The sequence below is a fragment of the Schistocerca piceifrons genome, chromosome 2, assembly GCF_021461385.2.
Source record: "Schistocerca piceifrons isolate TAMUIC-IGC-003096 chromosome 2, iqSchPice1.1, whole genome shotgun sequence".
NCBI lineage: Eukaryota > Metazoa > Arthropoda > Insecta > Orthoptera > Acrididae > Schistocerca > Schistocerca piceifrons.
The window spans coordinates 484,991,315-485,006,345 of record NC_060139.1 but is presented as its reverse complement, the minus strand read 5'-3'; the positions used below and the strand labels follow the sequence as shown (position 1 = coordinate 485,006,345).

The 15,031-nt window shown below is 40.2% G+C and overlaps 1 protein-coding gene across 6 annotated transcripts in view; it reads right to left on the bottom strand.

The window, feature by feature from the left end:
- LOC124777949 (cleavage and polyadenylation specificity factor subunit 1) overlaps positions 1–14,473 on the bottom strand; it is a 299,452-nt gene extending 284,979 nt beyond the window's left edge. The window contains exons 1-3 of one of the 6 annotated variants that reach the window (XM_047253501.1): positions 14,146–14,473; positions 12,624–14,068; positions 12,356–12,534 (exon numbers count right to left, since the gene is read on the bottom strand). The gene's annotated coding sequence lies outside the window, so the exon portion shown is untranslated. Of the gene's footprint in view, positions 1–12,355; positions 12,535–12,623 lie in introns of all 6 variants that reach the window. The other 5 variants (XM_047253503.1, XM_047253499.1, XM_047253500.1 and 2 more) reach the window with 5 other exon arrangements.
- Positions 14,474–15,031: the final 558 nt, after the last annotated feature.

The window sequence follows — 15,031 nt, the reverse complement described above, 5'->3', positions numbered from 1 at the left end:
TCTATTATTGCTTTTTGAATTTGAAAGTTTTCTTGTAGGTGTAAGAGATGTTTCTTGTTGCTGAATCTATTTCATGTCCTTTTCCATTGCGGCAAGGTGGTGGTTTGCTTGATGGAGGCATTCTGCAAACACTGAATAATGGCTGGTAGCACGTTTCCATGCTCTTCTGTGTTCCTTACACCCTATTTAAAAAGTTCTACCTGCCTGTCCTCAGTATAGATCTTCACAGTTGTTACACTGGAGTTGGTAAATGCAAGATTTTGGTAGCTCTCCATTTGATCTTCCTTTTTTAGACATTTCTGTACAGAGTTGTTGCCTTGCTATATTTTTCTTATTCTTTGTTTCCTGGGGATGTTCCCAATTCTGTGTGTCAGTTTATGTCCACATGCTAGTTGTGTGCCATCTCATCTGTTGTGTTTCTATGTTGTTCTCTTGTTGTGTAGTGGTATAAAAAAAGTACTTAACAAAACTGAGGGGACGGGGAGTACTTTACAGAAAAACCAACCTACCTACCTATCTCTCTCTCTCTCTCTCTCTCTCTCTCTCTCTCTCTCTCTCTCTCTCTCTCCCCCGCCCCCACCCCCCCACCCCCAACCCCCACTTCTCTTACACACACACACACCCACACACACACCCACACACACACAGAGATCACTTTAAAAAAGTAAATTACTTATTTTATATAAAAACAAAGATGAGGTGACTTACCGAACAAAAGCGCTGGCAGGTCGATAGACACACAAACAAACACAAACACACACACAAAATTCAAGCTTTCGCAACAAACTGTTGCCTCATCAGGAAAGAGGGAAGGAGAGGGGAAGACGAAAGGAAGTGGGTTTTAAGGGAGAGGGTAAGGAGTCATTCCAATCCCGGGAGCGGAAAGACTTACCTTAGGGGGAAAAAAGGACAGGTATACACTCGCACACACGCACATATCCATCCACACATACAGACCCAAGCAGTCTTCCCCTCTCCTTCCCTCTTTCCTGATGAGGCAACAGTTTGTTGCGAAAGCTTGAATTTTGTGTGTATGTTTGTGTTTGTTTGTGTGTCTATCGACCTGCCAGCGCTTTTGTTCGGTAAGTCACCTCATCTTTGTTTTTATATATAATTTTTCCCACGTGGAATGTTTCCTTCCATTATATTAAATTACTTATTTAATTGACATAGAAAATAAATAAAATAAAAATGTGATATTATCTCTGTCTCTGTCTCTCTCTCTCTCTTCTTAACTGGGAAATATAAACCCTCACAGAGCAATAGCAGATGTCTCCACCACTGTAAAAACAAGCGAAACATGAACGCATCCCACAACAGCAAAACAAAACATGCAAAATGACGAGAGGACAGTGATACTTCCCAACATAGAAGAGTAAATGTGTTAAGTGCATTGAAGGAGCTGTGTGCAAATGCTGATACTCAACCCACACACATGGAAGATGAAGAAGAACGGATGAACAACAAAAAAACTGAGTAACAAAAGAATAAAAACTGTTTATAGTAACAAGTACAGCATGTGAGCTGTTAATGATCAAAACAAACAAAATTGTATGAGAAAAACACCATTCTGTTACAGCGACCACAGAAGATGCTTTATTTTAAAGCATTCTCTGTGGTCGCTGAAAGAAGATGGAGCAGTTGCTTAAGACGGCAATTAACCTATACAACTTCAGAGGACTCTTTACTGTGGATATAATACTATGTATAACTATTAAAAATAGGATCTCATTTAAAACACTAGCTTGGGGCACACCATAATCTTGTATCAAATGATCTGGTAGCAGGTCATGAACTCAAAATCTAAAACAATGTAGAGAGAGACAAAATAAGCATATCAGGAAAGCCTTTTCGGTTGACCCATGTTTGTAGCAGTCTGCGAATACAGTGCTTACAGGTATTATTACATGCATCTCAGGGTCAAAAGTCAGGCATTGCTTGTACAGAAAGGCCTGTTTCTGGCTACCTCCAGCAGGGTGAGGTTATCAGCTGTATGATGCCTTCTGAATCTACAGTGAAAGCTACTATAAGCTGTCTGGATTCTAAGATCAAAATGTAGTTTCAGTTGACTATTCGTTCCAAGTTTTTTCCCATTCGGCTGGTCAGGACAGCATTATAATAGCATTTCCTGTCCTTCCCATGCTTAAGAAGGGAGTTAAATAGCTTCCTTCCACGACAGACTGATCAGTTTCACCACTTTAAATTAAACTACTTAAGAAAGATTTCTTTAGCATTCCCAGTGAGGCACTGCAATGTAGTGATGTGTCAGTACTATCAACATTGAGACAAGTTACCATGCGAGATGTAAACTTCATCACTAGAGGAACTGTCCTCTCAGCAATCACTTATTGTTAGTAAAGACATAAAGCGGGATCCTGCAAGGGCAGTGATTAGAACAAGATGGTCTGCATCAGTTTGACTGATGGCTGTACATACCACAGTTTTTTTGTACTATGTGTTGTCGAAACAATGCTGAGTCTACATGACTGCCTGTAACGCACTGATGATAGCTGCACTGTTAGCTGAAATCTAAATATCCAACATCACTCCACAGAAGAACAGGTGGTCTTCACTGCTGTCTCAAAAATTTCAACACAGATTTGCCAGTGATGTGCTGGCCCATTTTGGGGTTATAATCAACTCATAACTGAAAACTGCCTCGACAATCAAACACAGACATTTGTTGTGCACCACCCACGTTCACCTTTCTATGCAACCATGTGGGCAGTTTTCTAGTTGGTACAGCTCAATCTGGTAGATGTATTCAGATCAGGGAATGGTCACTGGTGTACAGCTCATCACCTACCCAACGATCTGGATGAGAAGGTTGGAGAACATCAGAACACACCAATGACAGAGAACAACTTTGTGGCAGTGCCAAGGTGCTTAAATAGATCCTCTGGCAGGGCTTCAATTATATTTCACTGTGCACTGAAATGAGGAATATTCTTCCCACTACTCCCAAGGAAAAATTCCAACAACCACTCAAACTATGAAACATCCTGCTCCATCTTCTTGATGGCACACCTACTCCCCCTCCCTTGCCACATGCATGATATCTGTCCCATCACAGGCATATTCTCTTATTACATTAGGGGCAGGATCATCTATGAAAACAGCCACGTTGTACACCAACTCCACTGCAACTTCTACACTGGCATTTACGCAGACATGGCCGTCAAACACTGTACACTTTAACAAATAGCCAATAGTAAAATTGACACCCTGGAACAGCGTATGTCACTTTGCACAACAAAAATGACATCGATGGCAATATTACAACCAGTGACATCTTGATCTTCCAGCCAAAGAACACTGTCTCTCAACTGTATAGGTGGGAACTCTACCTACAACGTCTTCCTTGGCTCTGATAGTCCCCTTGTCTCAATCTCCACTACCTCCTTTGTGACACTCATACCTACTCTTGTGCCTCCCCACCCCGTTTCCTTCAGTTCACTAGCTCTACATATTAGTTCAATTCACATGTCAATTACTCTACGCCTATACATCTCTACACTCTCCCTCTTCCCTTTTTCTATCCTGCAGCCCCCCACCCCCATGAAACTTCCCCTACCAGGACCAGAGTGAACTCACTGGTACCACATTCTTATCCTCTCTTTACTGCCTTTCCCTAGCTCATATTCTCCCTTCTCTTCATCCTACCCTCTTCTTTCTTCTCCTCATCCACTCCACCCAATACAACTCCTTACTCCATTTTGGGCTGCAGTGCTATTCGTCCTTCCCTCTTCTTTCTACTTCTCATCCACTCTTCTACAAAAATATTTACTTGTTCCATTATTTGTATTCCATCCAGGACTTTCCCGTATTACATTAATTAAAATTTTGTCAGCTTTTATATACAGGGCAGAGAAAAATTGTGTCACTGAATTTAAACCCTGGGTAGCTGATGCCAGTAGGGACCAAAATTACCAATGTTGTGCAGGTCAGCAACACACCATTTTTAAACTGTGGAAACTTTGTGCCACGCGCTCCAATTGGCTGTGGGATTGCACTCTTGCTGGATGCTCTGGACAAGGCATGATCGCAAATGCTTTGCCTGCTGGAGATGGCAATGTATCCAAGGTGGGCCGCACGCTCGGTGGTAGTGCGCCCTCCTTCCACTCTGGGGGCTAATCCGCCAGGCTCCCAACACATCCATTGTAGTTTCATGATAAGACGTACCAGGAACAAACCCATCAACAGCTGCTTGTTCATGTACAGTAAGTCTTTTACAAATGTGTTGGCCCTGAAAAGGGCCTTTTTTTTTTGTAGCTAGGACATTGTTTATTTAAAGCAGATGCTCAAACTAGCAACCCTCTGACATGACACAAGTTTGGTAATGCCAAACGGTGTTTTACCAAACTCTTTCAAAGATTTCTGCATTGCCCTGATGTGATTGACGGCATGATGAATATGATCCAGTAATTCCTCTTTGTTTCTAGGTGGTCCATGTCCGGGTGGGAGAACTAGAACCTCGACGAATCCCCGGGAAAAGTCCCGTGGCGTGAGGTCTGGTGAATCCAGGGGCCATGTCCTACAAGCACCTCTGCCAATTACTCAACCGTCGAAGAGTTCATTTAAATATCCGCGCACAGCATGACTGTGATGTGTGGATGCACCATCATTCTGCAACCATATGTGTAGCCGTATGTCCAGGGAAACATCTTCCAGCAGGCTGGAAAGAGTTTCTTGCAAAAAGTGAGGGTAATTTGCCCCAGTAAGTCGACGAGGTAGACGGACCAGCTCAATCAGATGGTCACCCACAATTCCTACCCAAATGTTGAGCGAAAATCATTCCTGGTGTCTGTGGAAGTACGTGACGTGAGGATTTCCCCTTGCCCAGTATTGAACGTTTTGAGTGTTGTAACAGCCATCCCGATGGAATGTGCACTCATTGGTAAACTACACAATGGCGGGGAAGTTGGGATCTCGTTCAACACATTGCAGAAACCACCAGCAACACTCTAGCGTGTGTTCATAGTCCGCCACAGGATTTAGGTCTTGGACAGAGTGGAAACTAAATGGATGCTGGCCGTCACCCCTCAACACCTCCGAGACTACCCCCTGAGTGACCCCCATGTGTCCAACCACTTGAGCACTTGTCGTACGTGCTTCCTCGAAGCACTCGAGAACCGTCTCTTCAAATGCAGCATCCCATCGCGTTCTAGGTCCTCCAGCATCACCATGATATCCCTCTAATGAGACTGTTTTGCCACGTCGCTGGTGAACTACTGTAAACGTTTGCAGGTGTGGGTGGCGTCTTGCTGGGCACCGTTCCTCATACAACCATTGAGCTTCATGTGCATTAACGCCGGCTAGTCCATAAACAAAAACCTTACCTCATTGTCCTTCAAGCGAATACTGTGCCGCCATGCTTATTGTATGACTAAATCGCAGGTGATGTGCATGTGCTCTGAAGTGTAGCTTACATGTGAATGCCTCTGACATGAGGTGGAGACAAACAGCAGAACCTATTTGACACGTATGCGTATCATGTTGGGGCGATGGTGGGGCAAGAGACATTTGTATGTGTGAACCGATAACCATAGTGCTGCCCACCAACCAACAAACAGCAACAGAGCAAACCCACAGCCAATCGGAGCACATGGTGCCAAATTTCCGTAGTTTAAAAATGGTGCGTTGTCGACCTACACAAAATTAGTAATTTTGGTTCCTACTGACGTGAGCTATCCAGTGTTAAAATGTCATGACACAATTTTTCTCTAGCCTGTACACATATTTGCAACCAAGTTTGCTGATAATGTTACAACTAATGTCCTAGAACTCAGTCTTACCTTATCACTAGGCATTATGCACAACATTTCTAATGGTTTCAGGAAGTTGACCATATCCACCTTTCCATTACATTCTCCATGCTTTCCAATTTGCCTGTCTAAAAAAGAGAGCCAGTACCCATCTATTATGAATGAGATGCTTAGCTCTGGAAGATGAGCAGAGATGATCATCAAAGCTCCCGGGCATCTTGTGACCACCTCTGGCATGGTCAGGTGTTAATATTGATATGGTCACTAAGGTCCACCAGTTGCAGGGTTGCAACTGCTGATTAGAAATTTATTGTCAAGCAGCACCACCATCCAAACCACAGCGTGTTATTAAAACAGCTACCGCAAGTCATAGATTTGTGTCTGTTTATTCTCTGCAGATATTATTTGTATGATAACTTTAAGTAAATCTCAACACGATTAGTGCTACAATGTTTATGAACTGGACATTGATTCTGGTTAAACTCATTCATGGCAACAATGAGGCTATTCAGCATCAGAATATTTTTATCAGCACTTCTAATGTATTTTGACTTGTCTTCAAAAACTTGGGTTATGCATGTATCATAAAACATTGTCAATGAGAGGCTACAAATCCATGTGGACAAGAATGTAACAAGTGTTACTGGAACTGCTACATAATAAACAGAAAAAGATGAAACCGTTCCAACCACATGTGGCAATTCTCATAGCATTGCTGTCAATGTCATCTGCCACCCCAACCACAGCTTAGACTTCCTTTATAGAGTGTCAACAAGTGATACTTTACTAAAAATATATTCAGCATAATTATGCAGCATACCATAGAAGTAAGGGACCACACAATTTAATGGATTCATACATTACACTCTTTAAAGGACCTTAATGCACTGCCCTTTTCCCATACTGTTGAACTAATGTCTGTGTATTATAACAAACAAAATTAGGCAGTACCAGCGTGGTTGTGTCACTTCAGTTATGTGTGTTCAGTTACGTGTATCTCATCACAATCCTACTGACTGAGTAGGAGACAGTCTTATGCAGATTCTTTAATTCATGACTGCATCACACAAAAAGATTTGAACACAGGCACTGTGGTAGACATTCCCATCACTTTCTGAAGTTTCAGCAATTGCACAAAGTTATCCCTTAATTCAGGCAGCAGAATGACATCTTTGGTGCAGCCCAGAAGTCACCATAGTGAATGATCAAGTTCCACTAATGTCATAGCCAACTTGGGAACATACGCAAGACATGTGGTCTATTTGCTCACCTCTTCCTCAGCATCTTGTATATCATTCAAAGCAGAATTGTCGAAACAAGTGTGCTCCATTTTTCCCAATCCCTTAACTCCAGCAATGTCAGGAGTGTCTGTCAATCTCACACTGTTCGTTATTGATTTTGTTTCAAGCAGGACAATGGTGCGCATCACTTACATGCACAGTGGCAGCCATCAACAGGCACATCATAAAAATTACTTATCGACTTATGTAGTTTGTGCCAACCAGTAAAGTTCCAGGTAGTCATGGATGCAACTGTCTTCACTTCTGAATTGGAAAACTTACCTCTTTCTAAGCAATCTGGACTTTTATTCTCATATAAACAACAGTTGATTCTGATTAAATGTCAATGTGTAATCCCAGTAGCCTACAAACATGTATCCAGGGCAATACCTTTTTTGTAGGGCTGCTCCCATACACTCAAACCATATTTGGAATAGATGCCTTTAATCAGTTTGGTTTTTCAGTGACATGAACAGGTTAAGGTGGTTCCCACAGCAATACTATACCAAACAGTCGAAAACTAAAACACAGAATTTTCTGACTTATTTTGATTTACAATGCACAAAGTACCTCACAATGTATATTTTAGACCAGAGTCACACTGCCCAAGTTTGATTAGGCTAATCTTATCACACATGTCTTATGTGACATTGTAGCATCTCGTGTAGTGATTCATAAACAGAATAGATCTTATTTTATTTATTCATTTCATCCAAGCATAGTACCACATTGATATAAGAGCCGTCACAGTAATACAATAAAAATCAAGAGCTTAAAATATAGATATACAAAGAATCTTACTGATCACGTGGGGATTTTAAGGCAATCAAAGCTCCAGTTATCATTCATTTAAACCCTATTCAATGCACAGATGATTTATTCTCTTTTCTCGATAGAGCCAAACATTATACACAAACAGATTTTTCAGACAGGTATCACTAGATTCCAATTGATGCAATGTCACTGCACTTTATTGTAAGAAAGATTCCTTTCAGCCTGTTCCAGTACCGATGACTCCCTTTCATTGTTGCCAGCAATACTACGATCTTCCAATCCTACTTCCAGTAATTTATTCAGCCAATTCCCATGTGTCAATTATTTAAATGACATCAGAGTCACAGGGCGCAGCACTAAACTCATTTGGCAAACCTAGAGTGATTGTTCACTATGCTGCATTGAACTGCAATAAAGTGCAATTTAATGCAACATATAAATAATTAATTTTGAGTAAACAGGACGTCTTACACACTATTTCATGAATTTCAGAAATGCCCACTCCATCTTTACAAGAACTTGAGGCATTTTCGGGAAAAATGAATTATTATTTCCATTTTCAAAAGTTGCACAACTTTCTGTCCCATAACATACACTTTAATGCAAAGATGCCAAAATTTGAGCAGTCTCTAAATTGTGAATGGGCTTCCCAATGCTGAAACAAAACTGGAAATTGAAACCATGCCTCGTTCCATACAGCCCCAGCAAGTTCTACATAGAAACAACTGACACTTCAGATTATGGTATCGGAACGGTTCTTGGTCACAGGAAATGAAATGGAGTACCGCACACCTTATATATAAAAAACATTAATCCCAACACAGTCACAGGTTGAGAAAGAGACACTGGCCAGTTTTTATACAGTCCAGAAATCTCATTTGTATCACTGTATAGTGCACTTCCAATTCACAAACATGCCTTCGAGGTCATTATTTGGACCTTGCAATCCTCTTGAGGTTGAAACAACACAATGTCAACAACATCTGGCTCTCTTGCTTCGCAAATACCAATATCAAATATGTTACCAATCTCCTGGCCAGTAAGTTAAATGCCAATGCTCTCTCAACTTCCCACAGGTCCTGCACCCTATTGCAACTGTCATGGAGTTGTCCTTTCCACTCAGATAACAACATTTGTTCTGTTATCAATTACTTCCCAGTACAGTCAGGTGTAGTTACCTCCTAGATTGTCAAAGATCCAATTCTGCGCAAAATAGCTCGTGTACAGTAAGACTGGCCCAAAATAATACCATCTTGAGCAAATTCACTTCTCAAGTGTTACTTTCCCTATGACACTGTCTCTGAATCAAGAACTATTCTTCATTCCTCAAATTCATACTCTCATGAAATGGCTCTTACACCAGAGCTACAGGGGTAGGGGGGGGGGGGGGTGATCACATGAAAATTAGCCATTAGGTCTATTGGTCAGTCACTCACTTAAGATTTCAAACTACTGGTTCCCTTCCATGCAACCTGATCCTTCAAACAGGTGGCAACTGAGAAAGTTTTTTCCTTGGTCCACACCCACTGAACTGTGAAAATATGTGCATGTTGACTTTCAAGGGTCCTTTTCTGAATCACATGTGGTTTATAATTACTGATGTATATTCTCATTTTCCTTATGTACACACAATGGGTGCTACAATGTCACACACAACAATTATAGTTCTTTTTCAAATTTTTGCTATTTATGGCACTCCGAAATTTTTAATGGATAACAACAAGAGATTCACTTCAGACACAATTGCAAACAGTGAGGAATCACTCACCTTTTTTAAGCTAGCTGAAGCAGAGGAAATGGGATGCATATTAAATCCAGTGGGCAGGTTTTCAGTCCTAATACCAATTCTCCCAATGATTTGCTCACATTTCTCAGTTCTTACACAGCTACACCTTGCGGGGCATGAGTCCTGCGGAACTACTGCAGGCACCTTAACAATGCACCCTAACACTGCACACTACTGCTCTTGCTGACGCCTAGTCTACTGCACTACTGACACCAAGCACAGGGCCCTTTGGTCTGACTTGACAACTATGACCAGCATGCTTGATGGCTGCTAGTAAAGGTTCAAGCAGACCTGGACTGCCACCTATACTTTCTTTTCCCATCGTCATCAAACTTTGAGGTGCCATCAAAACCAGCTCCGGTGACAACTGAAGCACCAGCTACTGCCTGTACTGAAGCCACTCTACAACTTACATCCCCGACTGATGGTTTGACAGCACATGCACATAAATGCCTGTCAGACTGCCTCAAGGAGTTAACATCCAAACCAGCATCTCCTTCCTTATGCCCAGTGTCTTGATTACAACACTTTCTGCTGTAACTAAAATCTTTGCACCTGGTAGCCCCTCATCCAAATGACAGCACCATAAAGTGGCAACCACGGCAGGCAGCAGACCTGAGACTGCTTACTCCAGCCATGTACTAATTGGATGCCACCAATACGTCATTCTTATAATGACTGTTAATAAGGAACTGTTCACAAATTGGTTATTATTTGTGGTTAAATTTCTTCATGTTTTCTCTGTCACTGGCTAAGCTATTTTACAGTTATCAGTGTCAGTGTACTTCTATCAGTGCTTCAAGTGAATTTTGGCTTGTGTTCCATAAATTAGATAATGGAGACAACTATAACATTGTATACTGAAAAAGTACAGGGTGGTTGCAAGTAAGCTTTCGCTATTTGAGCCAGGGTACACGGAAAACTATTTACCACGTGGTTAAGGACTTCATAATAGTGATGTCCAGACAGAGCACTGCCGGATTTGCGTTGCTGGTAGTGCTAGTGTAATGGCTTGCCGTTAGCTGCTGGCACTGGTACGGTGAAGTAGGGTTGAAACACAAAGATCAATGTGCACTAAAGTTGCAGACAGTCAACATGAGCCTTCTCAAAAAGGTAAGCAGTGCTCTACTCATAACACTGCTGCTTTTCGCGAGTACAGATGCATTACAGGAATATGGAGAGGTCCTCTTTCCACACCATAGTTGAAGAACATAATTCGGAAGTTCAAATTAACTGGCAATATGAGAATAGTTCCTGGGAGAGGCTCAAGCTAATTGTGTCACAAATTGTTGGAGAAGATACCATTGCTATGGCTGAGAATGCTGGATGTCATGTGATCTTCAAGCAGTTAATGAGTTGTGTCAAGATAGCTGAACATTCCATGCTCCACCTTTGAAAAGTGTTACGAACAATATAGTGAAATGGTACCTCCAGTGCGGTTTCAGGCTGTCATGGATGCAAATGGTTGTCAGACTGGGCAATATTTGTAATAGGGAACATAATCATGGTAAACAATTAACAAATGTTACACTTTCATGAAGAAATTAAAGTGTGTTTCTTTCAATGGTTTACTCATTATTTCTCATCCACATGTGCTTACAAATGCTTCCACAAAGTTTCACTGTCCAACTATCACTCGTTTTCATGAGGGCCCTGTCAAGTAGTGGATGTATAATTATAACCTCTCTCTATATTGCAGAGGTATTTTACAATATGCTTAAGCTTTGTTTTAACAATCAATATAGTGTGTTACCTAATTGATCCTTTACTATACACCTATTATTAATTAGGTAAGAGGTATGCTTTAAATGTAGGATAAAATACGTTGGCTTTTGTTGTCTCTTCACAGCTTTCCAGATATTATAAGACATGGGGAAAAAGATCTCTTTGCTGAAGATAGCAACAGCATTGTCACTGATAAAACACTGTAACTCGTATTAGAGAAAGCAAGTGAAACTCTCAAGTATGTTTAGGATTGGGCCATATATAATAAATTAACACTGAACATAAAGAAAAGCAGTGCACGCTTCAAAATAAAGAGGGAACACAATTCTGTCACATGAAATATTCATGATAAATTTATAGATTGTATAAAAAAGCTTTTAGGTAAAAATTCTGATTGTCAATTAACATTATCAACAGTTTGTAACAGCAAAAGTCTTGTGGTGACATACTATGTACGCATACACTCAGTTCTGAGGTATGGAATTCTTTTCTAGGCATTCAAAGCACAAAACAAGGATAAATTTTCAAATTGCATAAAGGAGCTGTAGGATTAATAACTAGCAGTCAGGCTCATTGTATCCTTATTGCACCAAGGGAGTAGGCCTACATCTACCAATCTACTGTGCACATCAGGAAAAACATTAACTTACTAAGCATTTCACTACAATTTCTATGCATAATCATGGAACAAAAGTCAGATTGGACTTATATTTACTAGAAAGACAAACAGAAACCCCAAAACAGCATTTTCTATCAGGGAATAAAATTTTATAATACATTTCCCAAGGAAATGAAAAATATTACTAAAATACATCTGTTTAAAAAGGCAGCTAAAATATTCTTGATAACTAATGCATAATATAAATTAAAGATAACATACAAGATTTGATAGTAGTAGTTAAAAATGAATGTGGCTAATGCCACCACCTTGTCACATTACAATACTGCAATGCTTTGGCAAGAAAATCACATACAAAAATCTACACTGTATGACAGCAATCATATTATCCTCTGGAGTTCAACACCTTACTTATCATGGAGGATGCCAACTCAGTTTTTCAGGTATACTGACAGATGAACATGAAGACATACATGGTGAACAGTGGCACATTTACGGAACCAGTTTTCTGAAGGGTCCGGAATTGGTGCAAGAGGCACAGCAGCAAGCTCTTGGTCTGCGGTCACTAGGGGGTGTTCTTGTGCACTGATGAAGAGAAAAACTGTGTTTATATCAAAGAACATTGTACAACAGGGACCAACTAAATCAAGCAGTGCATTTGTTAAGATGCTGACCTCATATTCAGCAGGATGGAGTTTCCTCATCTGGTCATTTTGATTTAGGTTCTCCTAAATCATTTCAGGTAAATGCTGGTATCGTTTCTTCATCAAGGACATGACTGACCCATCCTCATAAAGAATACTTGAATATTCTGAGTGGATGTATATTTTTAAGCTATTTATTTTCATTGCACCATGATGACAAAGCCAATATCACTGTAATGTGATCCTTGGAAGAATAAATTAACAATAAAAGAAAGAATTAATTATATTGTCCAGTCCAGTCTGTTCCCTGAATCATTTATTTGTATTACCTCTCTCACTAATTTCCAAACATGTGTCTTTCCATTGATCTCTGAACAGCCCTCCATTTCTGCACTAAAAGTCATCATAAACTGTCATGTTCAGACACATGTGAATCTTAGGTCTGAAAACCCTACATGGTTTATCAAAATCATTCCAGCTAATATTTTTCCTCTTCCCTAAAATTCTGTTGCTATTCATTCATTCCTCCTCAAATCTAATCATCTGCTTTTGTGTAACTTCACTACCAGTAATTTTTTATGATGTGCTCATTAAACACAATCCTCTGCTACAGTAGATTTTCAAGCCCAATTTCGATCTTGCCCTATTCACTTTCTTCCATTCACTGATGATTTTCTGTACTAGAGGCATAAGATAAATGATCAATAAAATCAAAGAAATTCATGTATTTTCCAATAACATGTACTATTCCTCCCATTTTCCTCTTAATACTTCTTAAAAGTTTCCTTTACTGGTGGAGATAATGCGTTAGTTGAGATGGAATCGCTTTGCCTGGCACTCTTTCTATACAATATTATTATCCTTAAGTAGTTTACTGGAAGATGTGCTACTGATGCAATTTTTCAGTATATTAACATAAATTAAGAATCTCGCTTCTCATAGGACATTATTAGAGAGAAATAATTATCATGATGTATTATTTGTCAGAGGTCTAGAAAAGCTCTTAATCTGTTATTCAACGCTCGAAAAAAAGCATCAATACAGTAAATACATTTCTAAAGTATTAATGAATAGATTTTACAGCTGCGTTGCAACTGAATACTGTTCAAAATATTCACTGTAGACTGTCGTTATTTATACAGTGGATAAGTTCATTCTTCAAGTGTAACACAACACAAGTAAAAGTCAACCCTTCAAACTTATGGAAGATTTTCAACTTTGGGATTCTGTAACAGCTGCACGCCTCCAGCCATGTCAGTGATTATCAACTGATAATAAGTAATACTCATAGCAGTCAAATAATACTTACTGCCCTGAAAACATTCTGTTATCGAACATTTACACAATACCGGTATGTATTCTGCTTCCTAAACCGGCATGCTCCCTTTTCGTTACTCATAACCGTCTACGCTAGAGAAACCAGTGGACATCAGCAGAATATAGCAGGTTTTATACCGAATCCTTAAAGAGTGGCCCTTCAACATACAACAACACAATTGCATGAAAAATATTGCTCGCTACAGGAAATATAAACACTATGGTAGATGCACACCTACACCACTTCACTTGTAATGCCATGAACTGTTTATGATCGATGACCACACTACACTCACTAGGAATTGTTTTAATTTATGAATATTACAAAATAGTTACAAAAATTTTTTTTTCATAATTTTCAAATATCCATATCCAATCCTCTTCCACAACCCCCTACCATCTTTGAGTTTGTCAATCTGATCGACCAGCGTCCATCGATTGCTAGCATCTTAGAAATATTTGTTATGGTTCGTTCAAGCAGCTGCCAACGGAGTCTCGCGCTATAAGCAGCCCCTTCTCGTAACTTCTGGCTATTTGGTGTGTATCCGTTTGCCGTATAGTGAGAGCAAGCAGCCTCACTCTATCGGGAAATTTTTTTCTGCCGTCCCAAACTGCTAGATTCTGGCATGCGCAGGACTGCCTCGGTTAGAGTGGGGGTATAATCCACGTGACTCTTGTTTTGTTGCACCTACATCTATACTTAAAAAACTACCGTGACCTGCCTGGCAGAGGGCACCAGTTATTAGGGTTTCTTCCTGCTCCATTCACGTATGGAATGTGGAAAGAATTATTGTTTCAATGCCTCTGTGCGTGCAGTAATTATTCTAATCTTATTCTCATAATCCCTATGTGAGCGATACGTAGGGTATTGTAATGTATTTCTAGAGTCACCATTTAAAGTTGGTTCTTGAAACTTTCTTACCAGGCTTTCTTGGGGTAGTTTATGTTTATCTTCAAGAGTCTTCCAATTCAATTCCTCCAATATCTCTGTTCCACTCTCCTATGGATTAAACAAATCTGTGACCATTTGTGCTCCCCTTCTCTGTATACGTTCAATATCCTCTGTTAGTCCTATCTGGTACAGGTCCCACACACTGGAGCAATAATCTAGAACTGGTCAC